Source organism: Nomascus leucogenys, chromosome X (assembly GCF_006542625.1).
Source record: "Nomascus leucogenys isolate Asia chromosome X, Asia_NLE_v1, whole genome shotgun sequence".
In the NCBI taxonomy this organism is placed as follows: Eukaryota; Metazoa; Chordata; class Mammalia; order Primates; family Hylobatidae; genus Nomascus; species Nomascus leucogenys.
In genome coordinates, this window is record NC_044406.1 from 20185567 (window position 1) to 20212720 (window position 27154).

At 40.1% G+C, this 27154-nt stretch overlaps 1 protein-coding gene across 1 annotated transcript in view; it reads right to left on the reverse strand.

The window, feature by feature from the left end:
• Positions 1–14463: 14463 nt before the first annotated feature.
• The window catches only part of SMPX (small muscle protein X-linked), a 54503-nt gene continuing 41812 nt past the window's right edge, over positions 14464–27154 (reverse strand). The window contains exon 5 of the mRNA XM_003261140.3: positions 14464–14891. The gene's annotated coding sequence lies outside the window, so the exon portion shown is untranslated. The remainder of the gene's footprint in view (positions 14892–27154) is intronic.

A 27154-nucleotide genomic window follows, 5' to 3' on the forward strand; every position in this document is an offset into this window, starting at 1 on the left:
CTGTGCTGCAGGTCATCTGGGAGATAGGAAAGTGCCAAAGTTTAGAAGGCAGACACTTCATTCTTTCTTTCATAAGCTTTATTAAAGATGCCCAATTTTATAGCCAAGAAAGAAAAATTTATTGATTCTACTTTCACAATGCAGCAGATTAAACACTGCCCATATGTCTTAGTCAGCTGAGGCTGCTATAACAAAATACCATAGACTAAGTAGCTTAAACAACAGACATTTATTTTTCAAAGTTCTGGAGGCTGGGAGTCTGAGATCAAGGTGCCAGTGACTCAGTTCCTGGTGAGAGCCCACTTCCTGTCTTGCAGATGGCTATCTTCTTGCTGTATCCTCACATGACAGAGAGAGGAAACTCTGGAGTCTCTTCTTCTTGTAAGGGTCCTAATCCCATCATGGGGCCCCACCCTCAAGACTTCATCTAAACCTAATTACCTCCCAAAGGTACTAATACTGTCACACTGGAGGTTAGGGTTTCAATACGTGGATTTGGAGGAAGGGCACATTCAGTCCATGGCACCCTACAATGTCCTGAGAATCTGAATTGAAATTATTAGAAGTGGTAGGAAACCTTATCTTTGGAGTCTTTGACTAAAAATTGCAGGGGATTGCTATGATAAGGAGAATGTCTCCCCAAAAATGTCCATGCCCTAATCCCTAGAACCTGTGAATACGTTATATTACATGGCAAACGGGGCTTTTCATATGTGTTTGAGGCTGTGAGCCTTAAAATAGAGAGATTAGCCTAGATTATCTGGGGTCGGGATGGGGTGGCAATCTAATCACATGAGTCCTTAAAACCAGAGAAACTTCTCTGGCTGGGGGCAGAAGAGATGTGATCTAACAAAAAGGGAAGTCAGAGAGACTTGAAGCATGAAAACGGCTCTGTGCACCATCACCATAATGAAGATGAAGGAGGCAACGTGATGAGGAATGCAGACAGCCTCAAGGAGATGAGAAAGGTTAGATTACAGCCCGGGGGGAAGAAAAAAAAAACAAACACCTCTACAACAGCAAAAAACTGAGTTCTACCAACAACCTGAGTGATCTCAGAAGTGGATTTTTCCCCAGAGCCTCCAAAAAAGAGCTCAAGCCAGCTGCCACCTGGATTTCAGCCTCGTAAGGCCTAGAACAGTAACGCCCACCTGGACTTCTCACAGAACTATGAGATGATAAACTTGCCTTGTTTTAAACTGCCCAAATTTGTGGTGATTTTTAAGGTAGCAGTAGAAAATGAATATAACTGCCAAGGCAATTTTGAGCTATTACCCCACTGATAAACAATTTTAGTGACATTGACTTTGATTGTTAAACACAAACCATAAGCTGAGAGATGAGTGACCTGGCGAGTTTTGGTGGTCAATTTGCTCCTGGAACATTTACCCTGACTTGGATAATGTTGTTTTCTAAAAGGTCCTGAAACACTATAAAGGAAAATGTTGATGGATTTCAGAAATTATTGTGTCTGGCTAGCCATGTTTTAAAAACATGACAAAGCTATGACTATTGCAAAAAAAAAAAAAAGGTTGAAAGGAAATGCATGAATTTAGAAAAGAGATTTTACCATCATCAAGGTAATTTTCTCCTATAATAAACCTACAAGAACAGTAGGAACTTTGGGGCAATTTATCTTGTTCCTTGCCCGTGGATGTTATGCTAAGCAGCTGGACACGTCCCCAGTCTTTATGGTCTTCTCAATTTCCCAGCATCAGATTTCTAGCTGCTAGCCAGTGGTCCTGTTAGGAAATGCCTGCATTCTGAAATCACAGCATGATGCTTTCAAAGACTTCCTTCTGGGCATATTTTATTAGCTCCAACAACAGAAACCAACTCTACTTACCTTAGAGAGAAAATGAATTTATGGCAATGTATCGAATAGCTCACAGAATTAACAGGAAGGTTAGAGAATCAGCAGTGAAAATGGGCAGGAAACAAAGGAAGCCAGGCAGTTGTATCCACTGCCAAAATTACATCATAGAGTCTATTAAAGAAGCTGCCTCTGAGCCATGGATGCTACCCCTGGCTCTGTCACCTTTGGATGCCAGCTACTGTGGATAAAGCTGCAAAGAATTCTAAACTGTTCCCTATTTCTTTCTCCGGATCTGAAATCCTGAGTGAAAGGATGCAATTTTTCTCAGCTTATATAATATGCAAAAAAAAAAAAATCTAGGCCCAAAAGGGTGGGAAAATCACATATTTTAGTTTCTCTAGTAGGCGGCAGGACTCTTCTCACCTCCGAAACTTACACTGTGGATCATTCCCAGACAGAAAAAGGTGCAAGGTTTACTGAACTCTCTACCCCTTTGGCTGGTCAACATCCCTGAAGATTCATCTTCTCATATATGCGATGTTCCCACTTCAAATAATGCAAACTACCCTATTCCCAAATAAAATAATCCAATATTTCCTCAGTTACTTTTTGTAGCTCCTCATCCAAGATGTCTGAAGGATACTATTTCTGTCACGATCCCTTCTCAACCACCAGCTCACTTATATACAATAGTGGTGTAAAGGAAGATGAAAGAAACAGAAATCACTCAAAATGTGAGAATGTGTACATGGCACAGCAAGGAAGAAAATCTGAGTAGAGCCTGTAGTCCTAGTTTCTGCTCCTGATAATGAGTTCATTCTGACTTAGTTTCTTTTCACCCATTTCATTGCAGTTACAGTCAGTCCCATCTTGGCTGGCTGTGGTGATATGCTGGTAAATGTTTAACAATCAGATCTCTAGAAAAAAAAGATTATATTAATTATAAATTTTATTAATTTAAAGGATATTTAGTGCAAAATTTACATCATAAAAAACATTTATGATGTTCTTTATTATAAATATTATAAATTCCATAGAGCCAAGTGACTCTCAAAGATCACCTTTGTTAATTTTTTTCTCCAACCCATGGTTGCAATTCAACAATGATCTGACAAAACCAGACTACAAATCAAGGCTTGCCTACTACCCAATTTGGCCAAAAAATTACTCATATTGTTAACTAATGAGTATAGTCATGACAAGGATATTGGTTGATAATTTTGTTTGCATTAACAAGTAAGATGAAACTAAAGAAATGAAGATATATGACCGAACTTCATTTGTTCATCAATGATATGAGTTACTGCTTTACAGAATCAGATGAGTTTTCAAATATTGAAAGAATATTTCCTCAAATTTTTGTGCTATCCACAATTTAATGGCTACAGATAGAACGTGGTTTTAAGTTTAACCTGCATTATTAACATTTTCTCCATTATTTTCTTTAGACAATCAACAAAACATGTCATGATTTAATTAATTTAAAAAATACCAAAACTAGCTTTTTTTTTTTTTTTTTTTTTTTTTTTTTGAGACAGAGTCTCACTCTGTCACCCAGGCTGGAGTGCAGTGGCATGATCTCGGCTCACTGCAACAACGTCCGCCTCCCAGGTTCAAGCGATTCTACTGTCTCAGCCTCCTGAGTAGCTGGGATTATAGGCACCCGCCACCACGCCTGGCTAATTTTTGTATTTTTAGTAGAGGTGGGGTTTCACCATGTTGGCCATGGTTGGCCATAGTTGGCCAGGCTGGCCTCGAACTCCTGACCTCAGGTGATCCACCTGCCTCAGCCTTCCAAAGTGCTGGGATTACAGGCGTGAGCCACCATGCTCAGCCTAAAGCAAGCTTTTTGTATTAAAGCTTTATGTCTTTTTCTTGTTGGACTTGAATTTCCATAGAATTTTATGCTAATAAGTATATAATTTTTATAGTTTTATTTGTACTCTATCATACTTCTCAGTGTGTGTGTTTATATATAAGTATCAACTGGAATTTTTTTCTTTTTTTTTCCAGCTTTATTGCGGTATGGCTGACAAATAAGAATAGTATATATATGGTGTACATGTTTTGATAAACAGTGTGAAATGGTCATCACAATCAAGCTAATTAACATATCCGTCATCTGACATAATTACCATCATATTAACTGGAATTTTAAATTTCATCTCTAAGTGTTAAAAATATTCTTCTGAATTGAGTTATCACTGCAGTTATTATTTGCACACAATTGTCAAAAACAGTGTGCAAGTATTAATGTTGATAAATAATCATTAAATATAAAAAGCAAATTGAAATTACATTTCTTAGTAATATGGATGGGCTGACTTTTAAAAATTAGCTCATGTATTCATGGATGAATAGGACTTATTGCTGGAATGGGGCAGGGTTCAGCAACAATTCAGCAATTTATTCCTATTTTTATCGTGCCAGTTCCAGGAATAGCCCTTAAATGGCTAGGCACTTCCTGCTTCTAGACTCTTGGAAGGCAGGTGCCTTATTTTTATATTTATTTTGATATGACTTTGATATTGCCCTATTTTGATATTACTGGCACATTATTATAGACATAAGCACCGAGAAACCTTGCTTTTACAAGTATGTATACAGGAAGGGAGGAGTTTTGCTATGCAAATATCACTCAATTTGTTGAACTCTTGCTGAGTATATGCTAAATGTTACACAATCTATCAACCAAAAATTATTTTTAATGATGTATCAGCTCCCAGCTCATAGGTTTTTCAATTTTGTTGAAAACAAAGACTTAGAATTATATGACTTGAGATATTCTTTGCATCATTTAGTTTCTCCATTTATGAAGCACACCAAAAAGACATTACTAAACATACAACTATTAATTTTACTTGTTCTTCTTTCTCCAACAGGCACCATTTTTCTTTTTTCTTTTTTTTGGTAGAGACAGGGTCTTACTGTGTTGACCAGACAGGTCTCGAACTTCTGGCCTCAAGCAATCCTCCTGCCTCAGCGTCCCAAAGTGCTGGGATTATAAGCATGAGCCACCATACCTGGTCTCTCAACAGGCATGTTGTTTAGCCTAATGTAATTAGAGAAGTTAGCACAAATTTTTTTCATTAAGTATTTGTCACTACATTATTATTTCTAAAGTACTTTCATTTCAACACATGCTTTAATTCTATTTTCATTAAAAGCTTGGAAATGCAGCTTTAGCTAGTACAAGATGCCTGCCATATACTGCAATCTAAAAAAGCCCATCCTCATTGTCAAACCAATTAGTCAAATAAGAGTTGCCTCTCTGTCATGTGACATCTTATATTCTAGAGCCTCTCCTTGAGACTTGGGCTTCTGACAGCATGGTGGTCTCGGAGCAGTTTCTCTTCTTATAGGGTGGTGGTTTTCCAAGAGTCAGGAAACAGAAACTGCCTGGCCAGTTAAGGGTTACACCTGGAACTGACACCATGTCATTTCTATCCTACTCTATTGATCAAAGCAATCATAGGGCCCTCTCAGATTCAAGAGGGTGGAGAAATAGACTCCACTGAGGGAGGGAGTCTCTGAGGGAGTCTCAAAGTCACATTCAGAACACCATCAAGATGGTAGATATTATTGCCACCATCTTTGGAAACTACAATCTGCCATAAACAGTTTCTGAGAATGTTTCAGTAATATTTAGAAACTGAGGAAACAACCTTGGGATGGGTTCAGTGTCCCATAGGCCCTACCATTAGGTGGACTCCTGTCCAAACTCCATTTATCTTCTGTCCATCTGATTAATGGGTCACAGTAACTTTCTTGGTCCTCAGGAATTAGTGTGATCTCAGAGTCAGTGTCCAATAATCCCCCAAAGATGTACATTTTTCCCTTTCCCAGTGCACATTTACTAAGGTAAAATGAGTCTCGCAGTGGAGTCTCACTGATGAGGGCTGGAAGGGAGATCCAGAAAGAATTGAGGAAGTCTTTGCAGTGTTATTTCTTGGAGAACACAGCCTCCCTTTCACTCAAGGAGCCCTGGTCTGAAAGTTAGGGGACCAGGTTTTAGAAGTAGGTGAGAGGGCCCAACTTGGTATTTTTATTTTTTGGCATATGTCTAACCTCTGTTCACTAGATATGGAATGGTAGTGGTGGTGTTATAGAATCCAAATTAGGGGCTTAATAGACTATCTAGGATCCTCACACCTGGGGATCCCATGATCAATCCATTACTGCCACAGATCCCTGTGGCTTAGACTCTTCTAATTTTCAGTCTAGGAACCATGATCATCTTGCTTCTGGAATTAAGTACTGCCTCCTGGTCTCTGTCAAGATACTCATAACACATTGACATCATGAAGCCTGTTTCTACATATTATCTCCTGTCAGTAATTCTGGTTGACAGAGGAGAGGCACTCCCCTCACCAATTTATTTCTCAAGGCCATGAGGGAAGGAATTGTCTTTTGGGGGTTCTCAAGTAACATCATCAGTGTAAATGTGGAAATGAATCAACTCAAACGTTACTATGTTCATAAGTCTTTAGAATTATTGCAAATGAATTTCTTGCATCTCAATTTTATTTATAATAAGCCACAACTGACTCCAGGTTTTAGTCAACCAACCAAGTAAACTATTAGAACTACTTTCAGCCTCAAGTTAGCCTACTGGATCAAGAATATCTGGTAAGTGGACCCATATTGATTAATTCAGCCCAATATAGAGTTTTTTTCTATTTTTGGTCTAGCATCTCAGAATCCACTTCCACATATATTTCCCAGATTTTTATAGATTATAAATCACCAACATGCAATTATTTTGGCATGTAAGCCTTCTTCTTCTGTGGAGACTTGGTGATTGGCCCCCAGAACATGCTGATGTGACTCTAGAGGTGGGAGTAGAGTGTGAGAATTGGCTTTCTGTTGAGTTGCTCCTTTTGGTAAGAGGTCAGTTAAAATTCAGGGTTTTATTACTGAGGAAGAAGGGAAGAATGCATACTGTGAGACACCTAGATCTTTCTGCCACTTTTAAGATATTTTTACATTTTACAGTGGTGAAACTGCCTTCTACTTTTTCTATGTCCCCATCACCCCCAAACCACCATGGTATGGAAGCTGATCAACTGAAAAGACTTGTTCGCTCCCCTTCAAGCCCAGGGCTTCCCAGGACATCATATGACAATCTATTCAACCACATTTCCTATGCTGATAGTTTCATTTCCTGATTCTCTCTTGATGCCATTACCTCATTTGCCCTTATCACTGCAGAGCCTAGCAGGCGATCAAATCGTTGATATTGATTACATGTTCTGTTCAAGTCCTCTTTCTCTTTTGCTCTTTTCATCAATTTATTCAAGGATGCTTTCTTATTGAACTAATACTTAAGTCCCAAGTCGTGTATAGTTTTGTAATGACTTACACAAATAAGAGTGAGGGAAAGTCTGGTATGCTTTTGAACCATGGGATTTAACCATGAGGATATTTTATTGAAGCCTTCAAAAATTCCTAATAGATTAAAACATGCCGCTTTTACAAAGAGACATTTGGGTCTGATCAACTGTTTTCTTAGGGACACATCTATTTTTTAAAATAAAAACAAGCCTTTGTACTAACAGTAATCTTATATGTTAATAGTATATGAAATAGCTACTAAAACAACCATGTAATGTTATTATACAGAGAGATATTAGATTAGATGAATATAGATACATGGATAGATAAATATATGCCTCCCTGGCTTTATCTCTACATCATTATAATGAAAATGTAGTCTGGAAAATATGCAGGAGGGGAGAGATATTTGTAGAATTATATGACATAGGATGTTCTTTAGAATTTCTATGTTTTAAATTATTTTCATCATCAATACTGTTTCCAAAATGGGAGCCCTGGTAGGCAAAAACAAGTATGCCACTTCCCTATCCAGCAGGTATTAGACCCCTCACCAATTTTTAGTGGGAAAATAACAGGAATAATTCATGTTGATTCACTTCCTGAATTAAAATAATGAAGTATGCTTAGCCAGTGACATCTTCAGTAGAAAATGTGTTCTGTGATCTGCTACAATAAGTATTTTATTTTGCCATTTATACATAGAAGCTGTAATGGGCCCTGTACTTCACCCATATCGTTCTGGCTACTATGTTTCAGTGCACAGGACCCAGCTTCCAAACTGCCAACCACTGCATTCCTTTGTTAAGGGCTTCCCGTGTCCGACAAAACACACTTTGCCTGCCCTGTGTAACAGGTAGTCCTCAATAAAAGAAGGATGGGAGTTGGTACACAAATACCTCAGCTCCCTCACTCCTCAGCTGAGATAACTCTGAGGTGTATGTTCTATTCAGACTCCCAGAACTTCCCTGGTGAGATTAAGCCTGTTACCCATAGTCATATCTGACTTCACAGCCCCTCCCTTCAGTTGCCTTCCCTGCTTCATCTCACCTCCCCAGTTCCCTACTGGTGTTTCCTTTCCTGCCTAAACAAGCTGCCTTCCCTTGAACCCTCATCTCAGAGTCTGGTACTGGGGAAAGCAAACTAAGACAGAAGCCAAAAAGAAAAGAAAAGCTTATTGATGTGCTAACTACCCTGGACTTTGGCCTGAATCATAACTTCTGATTTAGATAGAGAAATCTGGATTATGGAAGATATTGAAATTTAGCCAAAATGGTTTGAATCATGACTTCAATCACTATATAGTATAGACTAATTTTTAAATCATGGTTGGTCTTTTTTTTATATAAAATAGCCCTCCATATACTCATCAAGTATAGTCCTTAATGTAGCCCTCAAAAATGCTTATCAAAACTCCAGTAGACTATTTTGGAAGTGTCTGGGCAAAGGAAAGTGTAGTATCCTTTCCTCCAATGGCACATGGCCGTGTGCTGGATCAGGGCTCATGGCCTATTGATTTTGCCATGGGTTTAGTTTTGAAAACACATGCAGCCATTTAAAGTGATTATTGCTCTTTCTAATATGGCAGCCAAGGTTAAAATGCAGATCAGTCTGAGCGAGAGACCAAGCTCTGGCCCATAACAAGCTGCAAGCAGGCAGGAGGGCTGTGGCTATGCTAATGTCACTGGAGGAAGGAGAGCAAATGGGGATTAAGGAAGGGCTGGTGCCCGAGTCATCCCAGGGCAGTTCCAGATCACATGTGCATCAAGACTATGTGACATTTAGATGTCTCGGGTCACCCAAGCCAGATTCTCTTCTAGTCCTTGCTGTACTTGGAAGTTCCCGCATGTACTCCTTACACATCAGAAGAAAATAGATGATGAGAGTTCGATTGTGCATGAAGCAGATAGATTTCCTCTGCTCAGCTAGACTGCAAAGAAGCCAGCAAATCTTCGGTGACCCACCAAAGGGCTCTAGGAGTAAATCATTCTCCCTTCTCTCTTTCTCTCATTCTGTTTCTCTCCCTCCCTTTTGTTCCCCCTCACCCCCTTACATGTCTTCCTCTTTACTATGTCTTATGCAGCAAGCAAGCTCTGAAGCTTAAAAAACAGATGATCTTTTACATGTCTTTGTTTTGGTAAAGTCTTGTGACACCAGACTGCCCCTGAGTCATTCTTCACAGCTCCAACCTCCCTATGACCCATCCACCTCGTATTTGGGCATCCGTAAAGTTCCCAGTACATCTGTAATCAGATAGAATGCATCAGGCCCCCCAAGGAGGAGTCTGTTGTCCTAAAAATCTGATTTCCAGACCATAGGAAGTGATTTCAGCTTATTTACCGGGATCAAAAGTTGGCAAATAACCATGATGTTTGAGGACCACAGACTATTACATAATCATCCTTCGGTGAAGACAATGAAGTCACACGTTTACCCATCTAATCGCTGATCAGGGACATGTTTCATTGCAGATAATGTGCTCACTGGCCCACAACTTAATTACTGAGTGTCTGAATCAACAAAGCTTTCAGATGTAGGTCTTGCCTAATGGTGCATCTGTTAAAGATCATTGCCTCTCTTCGGCCTCTAAAAGAAAGGTCTGGGGGATAAAACAGGCCATTGCCAATGCTGTTCTCAATGACCTCTCATTGAAAAACATGCCAGTTCCCACGGTTTATTTTCTAGCCAGCAATAGACATTATTGTTTATATGCAGGGCCAAATAGAACCAATGATTCCACGGTGACAGATATTGGTAAATCCTCTGGTGAAAGCATGCTCTCCGAGGAAATTAATGCCACACAACAGAGAGGGGGTGGCTCCCCTCCCAGGCTAGGAAAGAAAATATGTCAATAAAAGTCTGGGGAAATAAGCAAGCAATAAGCAAAGTAGGACCAAAATGTTGGGTGTATTTGTTGGGGTCCTTGCAGTAGACCAGGATCTAACTACAGAGTTTGGAGTCCAGTGGTGTCTCTTGAAGGGTCATTTCTCCTGGTTAATTCTTCCTTCTGAATTCCCTACCTATGTGTGTGATTTGCCTGGATTCCAAATAGAGCTCCCACCCTCCTGCTCCTGGGCCATCACTATCTCAACCATGATGCCTAGCAATGAATTCAAAATTTGGGAAAGAGAAAAGTTTGTTTGTTTTTTCAAGATTTAGAGTCTTGGCCAGGCACGATGGCGCCTATAATCCCAGCACTTTGGGAGGTCGAGGCGGGTGGATCACTTGAGGTCAGGAGTTTGAGACCAACTTGGCTAATGTGGGGAAACTCTGTCTCTACTAAAATTACAAAAATTAGCTGGGCGTGCTGGTGCGTGCCTGTAGTCCTAGCTACTCAGGAGGCTGAGGCACAAGAATCACTTGAACCCGGGAGGCAGAGGTTTCAGTGAGCTGAGATCACACCACTGCACTCCAGCCTAGGAGCCTGGGCGACAGAGTGAGACTCCATCTGAAAAAAAAAAAAAGAAATTAAGGAATCTTGGTCCATGCACTATCACTGGAGGCAGCTATGCTATCTCCTGTTTCCTCATCTGCAAATTTAAATAAATGTAACATGCCATTTTAAGGAAATTATAACAAAGTTGGATCCACCAGATGATTTTAGAATGCTAAGCAAAGGCCTAATTTCCAATACTAAGCAGAAATCCCATGCCCTCATGGGTGTCTGGCCTTCTACAAGTTGAGATGTCTCCTTTGGCTTCTTCTGATGCTCCTCTTCTCCCACTGAATGCAGGAAAACTCACCTCCATCAGATTTCCAGACCATAGGAAGTGATTTCAGCTTATTTACCGGGATCAAAAGGAGGGTAAGGATTGCCTGAGATCAAGAATCTGTGTGTTGTCAGGGCCAAAAGACACAGTATGAAACAAAGCAAAACAAAGCAAAACAAAATCATAAATCAAGAACAAAGCCTTCCCTGTTTTTTGTTTTTGTTTTTGTTTTTCCTAAACCTTGCCATCAGCCATAAAGCAGCATGGATTGGGTGGGTGGATTGGATGTTGGTGTGTTCCAAATACTTCAGAAAAGAAATTCCTTCAGTATCCTGTCTTTTCTAGTGCACCATCGATGCGTGAACAATATTAAGCAGCAGGAATAGTTTCCAGAGAAGTCTAGACCCCCATTCTGTATGTCTAGAGACATGAGCTACCCCAACACTGGAGTAAAACCTGTCGGCACACCTCCTCTAACCATGGCCCTCCCAACAATCAGATTTGAAAAATTCAGTTTGAGAATGCAGACCTGCTTTGGCTTTGCAGCTAATCTGCAGACATTTGAAGCCCAAGGGGAAAGCCTTCTTCCCTCTGGAATCTGCATTGTAATATATCCTCACTGAACCAGGGCAAGAGCTGGTCATAAAAAAGAGCCTTGTTATTTGATAGTGTGGTTTCTCCTAGTCGGTGGTGTCACTGAATTATTTTGCTCAGAAGTCAAATGTTAAGGGATTGATTTTCCTCCTTTAATAAACAAGCACAGGGGTGAAGGATCTGAGGCCAAGTGCATTCCACAATCTGAAAATGATTGCTTAATTGAGGTTGCTTTTCTTTCTCTGAAGAACACCTTTAGGTGATGATGTTGTTAAGGCTGCAATCTTATTTTATGCCTGAATCCCCTCTTTTAATAATCGGCATATATATTTTTTTGACAGTGTGATTTGCCTTCAGTGTAAGAGCTAAACAAGTTTGGTCATTTGTGTAGAGAAAAAACATGAACTCAATACATGACTGCTAAGGATTTTCTTAGCCTGGCAACATCCTGGTGGGTTGCTTCCTCTCTTCGTGAGTGCTCTTTGTATGGCTTGCTGAATGAACACATGATTGCATATGAACATTATGATAATATATCCTCTCCTTTGGAGAAGCACAGAAATGTAATTAATGGTATGTGAGGCAAAGAACTAGCGATGGGCTACAGATGCATACATTCAGCAGCAGGTTAAAATCCCAAGAAAGCATCAATTATCAAGTTAAATGCAGTTTCTATTTCAAGCTAGATTGCAAAGCAATGGGATAATGCCAGAGGCCCTCAAAGGGAACTAATTTTAATTGATCAACCCATAGTCCTTGAATCCAAATGAGCCCTGTTCTCATTGCCAAAGGGGGAACCCTAATTCTAGGTCAGCTCAAGAATGTAGGAGAGGAGATTTCACAGGATGGCACATTAAAATTAGTAGTGTTCCTTACATGGGCCTGATCATAATGGGAGGCTTTTTGTAAATCCTCTAACTGCTCTAGTTAAAAATGAGGGATTCATTTGGGTAATTATCATCTCCCATGCCCTGGGCCTAACTTAGAAAACTACTTTGTCATTCAGCTATTCAGTAAGTAACCTTGGAAACAAAGCTAATTACCTTTCAGTCTGCGCTGTTGAAATGTAAAGATCATACAAAATGAGTGCTTGAGATAATTCTAGAGAGGCTTATGTGTTCCTAATGGCTTCTGCTCCAAACAGAGAAGCTTTCCAAGTGTCCCGCAGGTCCTGGACCCAGCGGGGCCTTCTTTCACTCATGCCTCAAGCACAATATAGGAAAATCCCATACATGGGGGAGGGGGAACAGAGAGGTATGGGTTGTCTTTTTTTTTTTTTAAGCAAGGTGATTTTCTGGATGAATGTGGTCTGTGTTCCCCCAGCACTTAGCATATAGACTGACACATAGTAGGCATCCAGGAAATGTGGGTGGAGTGAAAGTTGTATTGTACTCAAAGACACTCTCCTTGTAGTAGAGTATGATTATACCATTTACAGTGTGCACATTAGAAACTGGGTATGGTACCTTATGCTTATTCACACCAGAGTTGTTTCTCTCCTAACGAATCTTCATCTATTTGTACTTTGTTTCTCCTTCATGGAAAAGTTGCATAATGATTGGTTGTTTATAAACCTATAAGATAAATAAGGCTGTTTCCGTGAGACATATGGGTTTTTAAAGAGCCACTTAGCATGTAATGTGTGAATTTTAAAAATTATAACTTCATCGAAAGTAAAGACTCTGTCTTTTCCTATATTATACTACATGTGCTATCTAATGAATGATAGAATGTAGAAGTTCCTAAATCCTATATATAGTGAATTTGAGCCTTAACAAAATACAATACATATTACATTTAAAATTCAAAAAATCCATTGAATTTGTCTAATGACTTTGGTATGTATTGTGCTGCAAATTTACCTTGGAAGACATTAAAATTTGAAGACAATTTTTATAACATTATACCAGAACTTAATTTTGAAACTGAACATAGATAATTTACATTAAAACAAAGTGAACACTGTGGCAAATTTGGTAACCCTACCCAACTACTCTAATCAGTATAGAGTGAGACAGTCTGAGGCAACCTAGTGCCTATTTAGGACCTGTTTACCTCGTCTGCTGACAGATTATTAGGCTGGCATATTTTGTTCTGATTGATATTCCCCATGCCATATGTATATATTAGATGTAGATGACCAGATAAATCACAGTCTGGTGAAACACGTGGGACCTGTGACCAGACAGGCACCTTTTCGGGAAAACTTAAACTCATCAGGCACTGTTGACTCTGTGGCCAGTCACATGTGTAGCCAATGATAGCCCTGCTTTTGGAAGCTGATCTCTATGAAACAGAAAAGTGGGAGAGTAATTTACACTTGGGATATTTCAAAGTAAGTCTGATTTTTCACAATGGTTGGCTCTGAAGCAAGCATCAAAGTCACTTAGCCTGAGAAACGATGTTGAGGTCTCTGCATACCAGGTAGGTGACATGCTTGCTTTTCAAACAGTGTGCTCTTGATAACCTGGTCCCTCAAATCTTCACACTGTGAAGTTGCTCGAGCCTTTCAGAAGATCATAAGACGCTAGAGGAGCACAGGTGATTCTATTTGGTCTATGATAGTGTTGGACATTGATTCAGTTGACATAGAGACTCTCCATTTTAGCAGCAGGAGACATGTTTCATCTTTGGATGGCTCTTCTCCTCTCTTGTTCTGTTTGATCAGCTTTACTTTATTGTGCCTTATAATGAACTCTATTCCACCTGGGTGAGGGGAGTTTCTAACTTACAATGAACTGTATTCCATCTGGCCTCTATAGATGTAAAATGCACTCACTGTAAAACTCCTCATCCTTGGAGGAAGAATATCAATGATATCCAATTCCTCAGATGATATTTAACTTCATATGAGTGATCAGTCAGCCATGATTTTACCCGTGGTACTCAATAATTCAGAATGAGAGGCCCCCACTTAGGCAATATGGGTTTTGGCTGACTCATATCTCATTTCTCTCCATGTTAGGGAATATGTAGCTATCTGAAATATAAAAATTAATTTAGTCTAGATTCACATTTTACATTTAGTCAAATATTTATTTGAACTCATAAAAAGTTTAGTGACATAATTTAAAAGGTGAAGAACTAAAACGCATTGCAAATATTGACCAAAATACTGTAGGAAGTAGCTTGGGAAACTTTTCATCAAAATCATTAGGCACATTGCCATATCACTCTCCATAAAATCATATCCCTCCTCAAAACCACACCCTCCAGGTGTTGAATTTATGGGCTAATTTGTTCTGTGAGGTGCCAAAAATGAAGATAAATTAAAGTAAGAAATACAGCCAACTAGAAGGAAGAGATATAAATGTACAAACAGGCCATTTCTGCTAGAGTCTCAGGCATTCAGGAGGTTCATAATCATCATACAAATATATAAAATTTTAGTGAGCTATTGAATCCATCTTCTGCCTCTTTAATTCTTCACATCAAGCCTGAAAAAGAAAAACCAAAGGAACCATGAGTTTTTCACCTCCAGTGTCATTAAGGCATAATTGACAAATAAAAATGGTATATATTTACAGTGTACAATGCAATGTTTTGATATATGCATACATACACTGTGAAATGATTAAGTCAACATAATTAGCATATCCATCACCTCACATACTTTTGTGGTGAGGACATTTAAGATCTCTTAGCAATTTTCAAGGATACATTATTAACTATAGTCATGATGCTGTGCAATAGATCTGATATGGTTTGGCTGTGTCCCCATCCAAAATCTCATCTTGAATTGTAATAATCCCCACATGTCAAGGGTGGGACCAGATGGAGATAATTTAATCATGGGGGCGGTTCCCCCCATACTATTCTCATGATAGTGAGTGAGTTCTCATGAGATCTGATGGTTTTATAATGGCTTTCCCCCATTTTGCTCTGCACTTCTCTTTGCTGCTGCCATATAAAGAAGGACGTGTTTGCTTCCCCTTCTGCCATGATTGTAAGTTTCCTGAGGCCTCCTCAGCCCTGCAGAATTGTGAGTCAATTAAAACTCTTTCCTTTATAAGTTACCCAGTCTCAGACATTTCTCCATAGCAGCATGAGAATGGACTAATACGAGATCTCCAGAATATATTCCTCTTATGTATCTGAAATTCTGTCTATTCTTTAACCATCATCTCCCCATCCACACCACCTCCCCCAAGCCCCTGGCAACCACCATTTGACTCTCTGCCTCTATGAGTTTAATGTTTTTAGATTCCACATATAAGTAAGATCATGCCATATTTGTCTATGTCTGGCTTATTTGACTTAGCATAATGTCCTCCAGGTTCATCGTTAGTATAATTTTCATGAGATATGTTAGGGACAGCTTATAAATCAATATGATAGGAACAAGTCAACATTGAAGACCCCATTTTCACTTTAAAACTTCATCTCTCAATTCCATGAATGTAAATGAACTATGGGTGGATGCTGTGGCCATCAACTTTGGCCCTAGTGATTTAAGTAATTCTAAACTAAATTAAGATAGCTTCTCCTGAAGGATTAGAGTATAATGTTAGTCTTACGATTATGGCTTGTATGACCAGTGATCCCTGAGGTAAATTTGCATTAATGGCTCCTGTTCTTCACCTCTCCCTACTACCATGTAACTTTGTAGTTTTCTACCACAGTGGGTGGGGTATAATTCCTCATGACTGAGTTTGGCCACACATCTTGCTTTGGCCAACAGAATGAGGCAGAAATGGTGGTGTACCAGTTTTGAGCCTATGCCTCAAAAGGTATCACATGTTTTTGCTTACTCTTGTATTTCTGCTGTTGCCATAACAAGGGTATGACCAGGTTAGCCTTCTGATCCCAGAAGAAGGACAAGAAATATGTGGAGCAGGGCCACCCCTGCTAAAGCACCCTAACCAGGCCCCATGTAGAGCAGAGCCCCCAGATGACCTGCAGACACATCAGTGAGTCTAGCCAAGATCAGCTGAGCCCAACCTATATCAGCTGAGGCCAAAACACATGAGTTAGAATAAGAAATTATCTTGTTTTAAACATTGAATTTGGGGTGTGATTTGGTATGCAGCAATAGCTAATTGATATGGTGCCACTTCTTTTCAAAGCTCTTGTAATGCGGGGATTCTTGAACACTATTTACACATTTGTTTTCCATTAGTCTTTGGTGTCATTCCTTGTGTGTTTTACTTATGTGAGTGAGCTGAATCTTTTCTTAAAAATGGAATGCTTACCTTTTGTATTGCCAATGGCTGGAGAAAGAAAACTCCATGCACAAGGATATTCCCCCTGCTGGGGCAGAAACTCTGGTTTGGCACCCTCCATAACCCTTGTTTTTCTCTACTACAAAGGATGGTGAGTGAAATAATATACTGTATTTCTCAGTCTCTCTTAGAGCTAGCGGGAGCCATGGGACCCAGTTCTGGCCATTGAGTCTGGAGAAGTCTACAGCAGAGATCTATCTATAAGAAAGCTTCTCTTTCTTGTATATTTCTTTAGAGATCACAAAGCCCATAGTGTCATTGAACATTTCTAGCATTGCTGTGATGCAGGTTGTGTTGTACTCACTGTTGAGATGAAATACATAGAGGTTCAAAAATCAAAGTAGCTAGCTCAAAGCTCATAGCTGGTAGATAGAAAAACTGGGATTTTAACAGAGGTGTCCTGACTTTGGGGTTGTTTCTACTCCACTAACAAGGTATGGATGGTTTGTGAACCAGAGGAAAAGGTAGGAAGTTATTAATGATTGCAAAACTGAAAATGCTATCAACAGCAGTCAGCATGGGTTCTTGTATTTCCCCAGCATTTTATCTTATTATCAAAAGAACACAATATGAGATTTACTCTCTTAATACATTTTAAGTGTATAATACATTATTGTTGACCATAAGTACAATGTTGTACAGCAATGTTGTACAACTACCACTTCACTCTTTGATTCTATGTGTTTAACTATTTTAGCCACCTCATATAAGTGGAATCATGCAGTATTTGTCCTTGTGTGACTGACTTATTTTACTTTGCATACTGTCCTCAAAGTTTATCCATGTTGTCACACATTGCAGAGTTTCCTTCTTATTCCAGGATAAAAATTCCAGTGTATGTGTACCACATTTTCTTTATTCATACATCTACCAATGGACGTTTAGGTTGTTTACTAATTTTTTTAAGAAATTATCAATTTTCAGTCCATGCCAGTCACAAAGTCGAAGTAAGATACCACCTTCTTCCCAGCCCATGGTTTCTGAGTGACCAGCAATTTCACAGCTTCATCCTGGGGTATCAGGATCCAGGCTCATCTCTGGTCATTCTCCCTCAAGTATCCTATATTCTGAGTTCACTAGACCACTTTTTGCTCCTGTAATGACAAGAGCCTTTGGGCCTCTCCCTCTTTGGTTATAACTTTTGACTAAAATCCCACCTCCCCATGATTCTCCATGTAACATGCTGAATTGTGATTATTTGCTTATATGCATCATCTCACTCCTCTCATGTTTCCCACTATAGCTGCCCTGCCACTAGGCTAGGATCTTTTAAGGATATAAATATGTCCTATTCATTTTTACATCCCATTGCCTATCATGGCACCTGAAACATAGCAGGGGTCCAGTGATTGATGAGTTGGACTACTGGAGAAATGAAAATAGGAAAAGAACTGGAGTTGCAGTTATAGCCAAACCCACATTCTTCAATGTGAGTCAGCAGTAATGAGTGAACCCTCATAGATGCAGAAATCCAGGAGTGTTGGATTGATGTGCTATGTCTCCGCTATGCTACCAATTCTGCCCTAGGTCCCAGCTCTAGCCCCATGATGGCCAGGGTATGCTCTAGCCACTTTACTGCGATGGTCACTGTGCTGGATGATATATGGCCAGTCTCTCTGGCCAAGTAAGAGGCCCATGACAAGCTTCCCTTGAAGCTGAGGTATTCCTTGGGCTTCTCTGAGCAGCATGGAATGGGTGATGATCCATAGGAAATTGTCACTGAAGCATGTTTTATGAGGTGTGATTTCTCTCCAAGATGTGTCCAGACTGAGAAGCACCATCTGCAACCCAGAAATGGATACCATTTATATGGCAGGCTTGATATGGACTCTGATAATCCTTTATCTGTCCCAGATAGATAGATGAAATTATGGCTATACTGAGAAACATAGGATGAGCCATTTGCATTGGAGAGCCATAAGATGTCCTTCATGACTGGGTTCAGCTTATAGGCCTCTCTGACTTTGAGACAGTTTTATAAACATAGAGAACTAATGAGTGGATAAAGAAAATGTGGTATATATACCCCATGAAATACTACTCATCCATAAAAAGGAATGAAATAATGTCTTTTGCAGCAACTTGGATGGAGCTGAAGGTCATTATTCAAAGTGAAGTAACACAGGAGTGGAAAACAAAAAATTGTATGTTCTCATAAATGAAGCTAAACTATGAGTATGCAAAGGTATACAGAGTGACATAATGGACTTTAGAGCCTCAGAAGGGGAAGGGTGGGAGAGGAGCTAGGGATAAAAACAACATATTAGGTACAATGGGCACTACTCCGGTGACAGGTACACTAAAATCTCAGAATTCATCACTATACAATTCATCTATGTTACAGAAAATCCACTTGTACCTCAAAAGCTATGAAAATAAAAATTTTTTAAAAAATAGAGAAATCTTGATCCAGTTCTCCCAGACCACCACGACCACTGTGAGATGACCATATTTAGGAAAATAAATGCATGGAATTCTTAACATAACATTAGCCCCAGGGGAACTGTGCTCTTCCTCTTTACTTACTGCAGCTGAGAGCCAAGGAGGCCTGAAAAAAACTGTGAAGAGGGGGAAGCTGGGTCAGTGCTATCAACCTGTGCTCAGGTGGGAGTGGAGAAACAGCTGATGGTGGCAGTACCAGTTTTGAGCACCTACTACGTGCCAGGCACTCCACCAACTGATTACATAGCTACCTTATTCAGCCTACAAAATAAACCTGATTCTTCTTTGCAGAAGGAGCCAGGCATGAGGTAGCAGATGAAGCAGGAGCCATTGCAGGTGTCCTCCTGCAGATCACCCTGTCCCTCAATTTCCCCCACTCCTGGGTCCTGGTAGAATTCAAGAAGGCCCAACATGCCTGGCAACAGGACTGCACTGATGGACAAGGTCGGATGTAGTCCATCCCAGAGTACAAAGTCCCCGGATGGCCAGAGTCTCCATCTTTGGGTTTGTGGGACTCAGCGTGTGCTTGGGATGCTGGCATGATACCAGAATACAAAAATTTGGGAATCCAGAGACCTGAGCTCCCTGCTCTGCGTCAGGGCTTGAATTTAGAAATGAGAAACAATGGGAAGGGATCCAGAGCTAAAATTGCCCACTCTGTAAAGCACTCTTGTTTGTCAGGGTGTTGGAATGCAAGTGTATTGGGCTGTCTCCAGGGCCACGCTGCTTTGCTGCCTAGACAACAGCTGTCAGCTATTCTCCTGTGCCCTGTTCTCCTGTATGGGGACATTTGTGAGAATGATGGGGAAGGTATGGCAACCAGCTGAAAAGTCATTCTCTAGCTACCCCACATAACTTTTGTACCCAGACCAAAAATGACATGGAAGCACAACCTCTAGTTTACATTTGGGAAGGGCACGTCTTGGCTGGTGTGGGGATGATACACCAAATATCTCCCTTGTGTCACCCTAAGTCCAGACTGAGGAACATGTGATGTTTACGCCTTGCTGTGACCCATTTATAGCTGTGTTACTCATAGTTGCCGTGGCCCCACGTACATCATGTGGGAAATGGAGTCCACTCAACACTTGTCTGCATTTTGTCCTTTAACCAGACACTCAGGGGCAGTGCAATGATTACTTCCTCCTACGTGGTGTTAAATCATAGAGCCATAAACACAGTGACACTCGAAAGTACTTGAGAGAAGGTAGTGCCTCATGGTCTGGTTCCATATGCAATGGCCAACCATGCACCCAGGGCAAACTGGTTAAAGCTCTGGAGTTCCTTAGAGGGCATCAGAAATAAGACAAACGCCTGGCATTTGTAAAGTCTTCTAGAGTTTACAGAGCACATTCACACATATTGTCCCTTTTACTCATCAGGACCACACCCTAAGGAAGGTGGTGCAAGCTACAACTAAGGCTTGTAAGGAACAACACACACCCAAGGTCAGAGAGGCGCTCAGCCTAGAATTGCACCCAAACAACTCCAAACCCAAAACTCTTTCTTTTTTCCCAAACAGGTACTTGTAAAGTCAGAGAAACAAAACTCTAAGTAAAAATTAGGAACATTTTTTCCTAAATTGTGAAACATCCACCAAAGTTGCCTTTGCAACTCATGAAGCCTTCGGTGGTTATAGTGAAAATTGAAATGCTTCTAACAATAACTATATAAAAACAGGGAAGAAGAGGAAGGCATAAAGACCAGAACATTCGCCTTGGTCAAATCCTGCACCTGAAATCCAGATTAAAGTAGTGTTAAGTGCAGGACATGGATAATTCGAGTGACCATAAGGAAAAGGCAAATTGCATATCCAGGTTGAATCTCATTAAAATATTTTTTATTGATCCTATTGTATTGAGAGTTTGTTATATTGGATATCAACTCAGAGTTAGGGGCTGGCAACTGAGATACATTTGTTTGGTGAGATCTTGGTGGGGAAAGGGGCATCGTCAAAGACCGTAGGCAGCTCCAGATTTTGTGGGAAATTTCTCTTCATCCATCAGAACGTAGTCCTCCCTGTTTCTAAAGGGGCCACCAACTTCATTGGAGAAATATTGACCCAAGATTTCCCTACCAAGGCAGAGTTCAATAACATCTAGAGGTAGACAAAGTGATAAATAAGTCAAGGAGACTGCTGTCTTGACCAAGAGGTTCTCAGCTTTTCCAAAGACGACAAAATCTTTCTATATTGTTTATGCCTTGGCATTTGAGGCCTAGAGACAATGGTGATTATATCAGAAGTACCAAGAATCCTCCTACAACTGTCCAGCAATGATCTGTGGCAGCCAGGGGTTCTGGAGCAACCAAATGGAAAACTAATTTTTTTGGCATTTAACTAACAGAACATGTGAAACAAATGTAGGTCTCCCTGCCTTCTTTCCATAATGCATTCCTGGAAAGCACATTGTCATAGAGATCACCTTAAAGCTGATTGACTGATTGTTTTCACAGTCACAATGATGGTAATGAGTGGTCCAAAGACTCAGTAGTCAGATAAAAAGATGGCCTTTGATGTATTATTAGGCAAAGCTATGACTATAAGGCTTTATAGTCTTTTAAAATAGTAAAACTTTTTCAAAGACGAATGGAACTAGAGTTTTGGTATTGCTCGTTATTTTGGAAATTAGGAAATTAAGATCCAGAGGGGTTGAGTCACTTGTCCAGGATCACACAGCTGGCTATTGGCTGATCCAGGATGAGGTTTGGAACTCTTTCTGCTACACTAAATTCTTTTGCAAAACGTGTAAAATTAGCATACATGTATTAGTCTGTTCTCACACTGCTAATAAAGACATACTCAAGACTGTGTAATTCATAAAGAAAAAGAGGTTTAATACACTCACAGTTCCACAAGGCTGGGGAGGCCTCACAATCATGGTGGAAGGCAAAGGAGGAGCAAAGTCACGTCTTACATGGCATCAAGCAAGCAAGAGAGAGCATGTGCAGGGGAACTCTCCTTTATCAAACCATGAGATCTCATGAGACTTATTCACTATCACAAGAACAGCATAAGAAAGACCCGCCCCCATGATTCGATTATCTCCCACTGGGTCCCTCCCATGACACATGTGAATTATGGGAGCTACAATTCAAGATTTGGGTAGGGACACAACCAAACCATATCAGTAAGTAATCCATACGTATTGACAGTACATTAGAGGCACACATTAACAACTGACACACAGAAATGTATCTGTAGTGTACCAAAAAGTTGACTTAACAAATATTCATGCATTTGTTCTAATGAACACCAAAATTTCACTTAAAAATATTTTTTGCCTTCTCAGAATCTAGCAGTGTTTCTAAAAATACTTTATATAGAGTAAAATGCACAAATCTTAAGTGAACTTGATGAATTTTTTTACCATGTATATATCCATGTAAGGCCTTTATTTTTACATAGCTCTTAAATACTACTGTATATGCCAGCAAATCCATGGGGTTTTGTTCATTTGAGAAATACTAGTTTCAAGAGATGATAAAACAAGTTTTCCTTTGAAAAGAAAGGGAGAGGAAAAGAGGGGGAAAAAGGAAACCATCAATCATCAGATAAATTGAGAAATACTGGGTTAAGCAAAGATAAACCACCTTCTTAGTTTAAGGGCTCCTTGGAACTTTAAATATACAAATATATAGTGTGTGTGTTAGGTGTGGGGACCATACCATTGTATCATTTTCAAAATTTACTCAATCACTGAAGCATTTTTCCAGTTTTATACTGTATAAGTTATTTATCATTCATTATATCACAAATAGTATCCATAGTATTTCATCAGGTGGCTGCACCAGAGTTTGCTTAATTGGAATCCTATTATTGGACATTTAGGTTCTTAATCAATTTTGCTACCATAAATGAACACAACCTTTTCCATGTGAACATTTTCTTTAGAATGTACTTCCATCAAGACACAACTGGGTTGGAAGAGGTACAAATCCACAATGACTGGGAATTTCTCCATTTATTAACCCCCCCACCCGCATCATTTATACTGCTGTGTGCCTGCTATACAGAAGATACTTAATATTTTTTGAGATTGTGCGTATGTCTTTTTCACGATCACTTTCCTATTCATCTTTGTGGATTTTCTTAAAGGAAAATCAGTAACTGTTTTCTTGAGCATTCCTTTGATTTCTACTGAAGCTGCATATTTTCTTAGGCTTCTCTAGTAATTATACATCCACTTTTGTGAATTGTGAGTTCATTTCCTTTGTCTATTAAGGTGTTAGCATTTTGCTTTCCAATTTACATGGGCTCTTTACATAATTATACATTTCATGCAAAACAATTTTCTTGATAGAGTTTGCTATTTAATGTTTGTTTGTTTTTTTTTTCAAGTACCTTTTTTTTTAATTATCGAGAATTTGAGGGATGATTTTGATGGCTCTTCTTTAAAAAGCTGCCCGGGGAAGTTTAAATCAATGCCTTCATTTTTTCCTCTAAATCATTCCAACCATTATTTTAAAAGCTACTTATATCCAAATCTTACCTTTTGAAGCTATCATCAAATGACTTAATTCTATAATGTTAAAAGACATAAGAGGCCAAATAAAGAAGGATGTTTATGGAAAGGAAGAAAGCATAATTGATTTGGAGATTTGAGATCTTGTTTATAGGCTGTTGTAACTCACTCTGCTGTGTGTGTGTGTGTGTGTGTGGGTGTGCGCGCGCATGCATGCACGTGCGTGTGCTGGTGGGGAGCTAAACCACCTAGAATGGGAGTTCAAACGTGGCTGCACATTAAATCTCCTGGAGGGAGTTTTTTAAACCATCCCAAAGCCCAGGCTGCCCCAAACCAATTACATCAGAGTCTCTGGAAGTGCGATCAGTAATTTGTAAAGCTCCCCAGGTCTCCGATGTGCAGACAAGATTGAGAACCACAGCCCAGGAGGGCTTCTCAGTCTTCAACATCCATATGAATCCCTGGGGATCCTGTTAAACTGCAGATTCTGACTCAGGAGGTCTGGGGAGAGGCCTGAGACCACACATATCTAGTAACTACCCAGGGGATGCTGTTGCTATTGGTCCATGGACCACTTGAAAATGAAGGTTGTAAACTAGTAGTTTTCAATAGAAGGAGAGAATGATTTTTGCCCCCCACCCTGTGGTGGGCATTTGGCACCATGTGAAGACATTTTTTGATTATTACAATCAGGAAGGAGAGGGTACTACTGGCATTTGGTGAGTACAGGCCAGGGATGCTGCTAACTATCCTAGAATGCCCAGAACGGCCCCAGTGACAGAGTTGCCTGGCCCAATTGTCAATAGTGCTGAGGTGGAAAAAAAAATTGCTGGTTTAGAGACAGCTGTTTCTGATGAAAGAAAATGATCTCAAACCTGAGCTAGAACAGAGCTTTGTGCACTGGTGTGTTAAGTGGTCCCTTCTGGGAAGCACTGCTGATAAAACATATTAGTAATTTTCTAATCAACTTCAATGAGATTAAGAGCCCCTTCTGGGAGATCTGATATACCTGCCTCACTAAAGTCACCTTGTAACAGAGTTTACGGATCACTTGTACCTCGTCTCACAGTGTTATCTAACCACATGTTTTCCTATTCCAAGTTTTAGAACTGGATTTTTGAAGCCTCTTTAAGCAACTTTGAAGTAAAGCTTTGACATGTGTTTCCAATCAATTCATCAGAGAACTTGCTTTTACACCCTTTGCCTTGCCAGTCTCCAGGCTGTTTCCCAGGTGGGACCCTGTCTCTGCAGTCAACAAATGTTTCCTGAGTGTCTACTGTGGAGACATTTTCACAGCCCACTCTGCCTTCAAACCCAGCTTTCCTGCTTTCCAGCTATGCTACCTTGGGCAACTTACCCAACAACATGAACCCCAGTGTTCCAAAGGATAGGGAAATAATATTGTCAAATTCACAGAGTGGTTGGGAGGATAACATGGTAAAGCATTTAGCAGAGTGCCTCTGACATAGTCAACATATACTATTACTATTATTCAGGGACAAAGATCCACAAAAAGCTTATAAATTAAAACATCCCTTCCTCCTTTTCTATCTTCCAAACAAGATTCAATCTTTGTCATCTTGGCTTCAAGCTCTTTGTGGTGCTGGTGGTTGGGGAGATCTAAATGTGTAGAGAGGGAACTGAAAAAAGTGAACTGAGTCTAAATTACGTGGAAAAGGGGCTTGGGGACTCAGTGGAAAATAGGATTTCTTGGAAAGAAAGAAGAGAGATTTGAGGTAAAACGTCTCTAGGATGAGGGAATCTTGGGCCAATGAGAAGATTAAATTTTAGGTAGTTTTACTGTGCGTTTTACAATGTAAATCTTTTTTCTTTTTTATTTTATTTGTATAAATTTAAGGAGTACAAATGCAGTTTTGTCACATGGATACATTGCATAGAAGTGAAGTCTGCTTTTAGTGTAACCATCACCAAAAGAGTGTATGCCGTACCTGTTTACAATGTAAATCTTTCTTAGGTGAAGATTTACATTCCTTCTGGGGGCTGATATGGTTTGGTTGTGTCCCCACCCAAATCTCATCTTGAATTGTAGTTCCCATAATCCCCACATGTCGTGGGAGGGATCCGGTGGGAGGTAATTTAATCATGGGAATGGTTATCCTCATGCTGTTCCCCTGATAGTGAGTTCTCACAAGATCTGATAGTTTTATAAGGGGCTTTTCCCCCTTTTGCTTGACACTTCTCCTTCCTGCATCATGTGAAGAAGGATGTATTTGCTTGCCCTTCCACCATAATTGAAAGCTGCCTGAGGCCATCCTAGCCATGCTGAACTGTGAGTCAAACTTCTTTCCTTTATAAATGACCCAGTCTCAAACATGTCTTTATTAGCAGCGTAAGAACAGACTAATACAGGGACCATTTTTGGAAATCAATGTATGTTTCTTTTGGACACAGCTCTGTGCTTAAATATGCTTAAATGGTCTTAAAAGTGGAAAGCAGAATTCCTAGTTTTATATGGCTTACATTATATGCTAGAAAATGTATTAGGCACTGTGGATATACTAGTGGACAAGTCAGGCAAGTTATCCTCCTTCATGGAACTTAAGATCTAGAAGGAAAATCAGAATAAACAATGGCAATCCAGTCCTCCATTGTGATGGGTGCTGCTATCCTGGGACAAACACAGGAAGCCATGGATGCTTTACCCAGTTTAAGAGGCAACGGAAAAGTTTTTCAAAAATAGGATTTAACTGAGACTTTAATGATGGGTAGGAGTTAGCCAGATAATGAGTACGGGAGGGAACAAAGATCAAAAAATAATATTCTGAGCATGTGTAAAGGCCTAGAATCAGCATGGCACCTCCATCAGCTGGCAGAGGTTCACTAGGATTGGAGCGACGAATGTCCTGCACAGGTAGAAATGCAAGATGAAAAAGGCCTGCCAAGTCTGATACAGTTAACACAGGCCCAAAGGGTCATGGGGAGCCGCTGAAGGATATGCAGTAGGGCAGTGACCCGATCCATTTTGTGGGGTTTGGTTTTGTATTTTTTGAAAGATCCGCTGACTGCAGGGCTCTGGCAACTGAAAACAAGTGAGAAAAGGCTTTGAGTAGTGAAGTGCACAGGTCACTTTGACAGCTGTGGGCCATTAATGCTCCAATTGTTCAGCAAGGTCACCTGTGTGACAGCAACAAGAATACATAGTGGATGAATGAAGTTTGCAAACCTTATTTCAAGGTGAAAAAAGGGGTCAAACATATGAGAAGATCACAGCACTTATCCAGTGGCTCATGCCTGAGGATTGAGAAGGGAGTCCATTGTCCATTAGCAAGGGCCCAGGGGCTCCTCACTGAAGCATTTCAGTTCCAGATCTCAAACTTCCATCGAGGGCTCAGGAAAATTCCCACAGGTTACACAAACATTACTTTGAGCAGTAAATCCAAGACAACCTGCAAGTGACCATATACTGTTGGGCAAGCAGTGGGAACTCATACTGAGCTCTCTTCTGGCAATTTGCAGTATTTTGTGGGCTGTGAGGAATTTGAGCTTAAATAAAGCAGAAATGGGCAGTCTCTCGGATCCCTTGGCTTAATTTATTGAACAGGGGAAATAAGC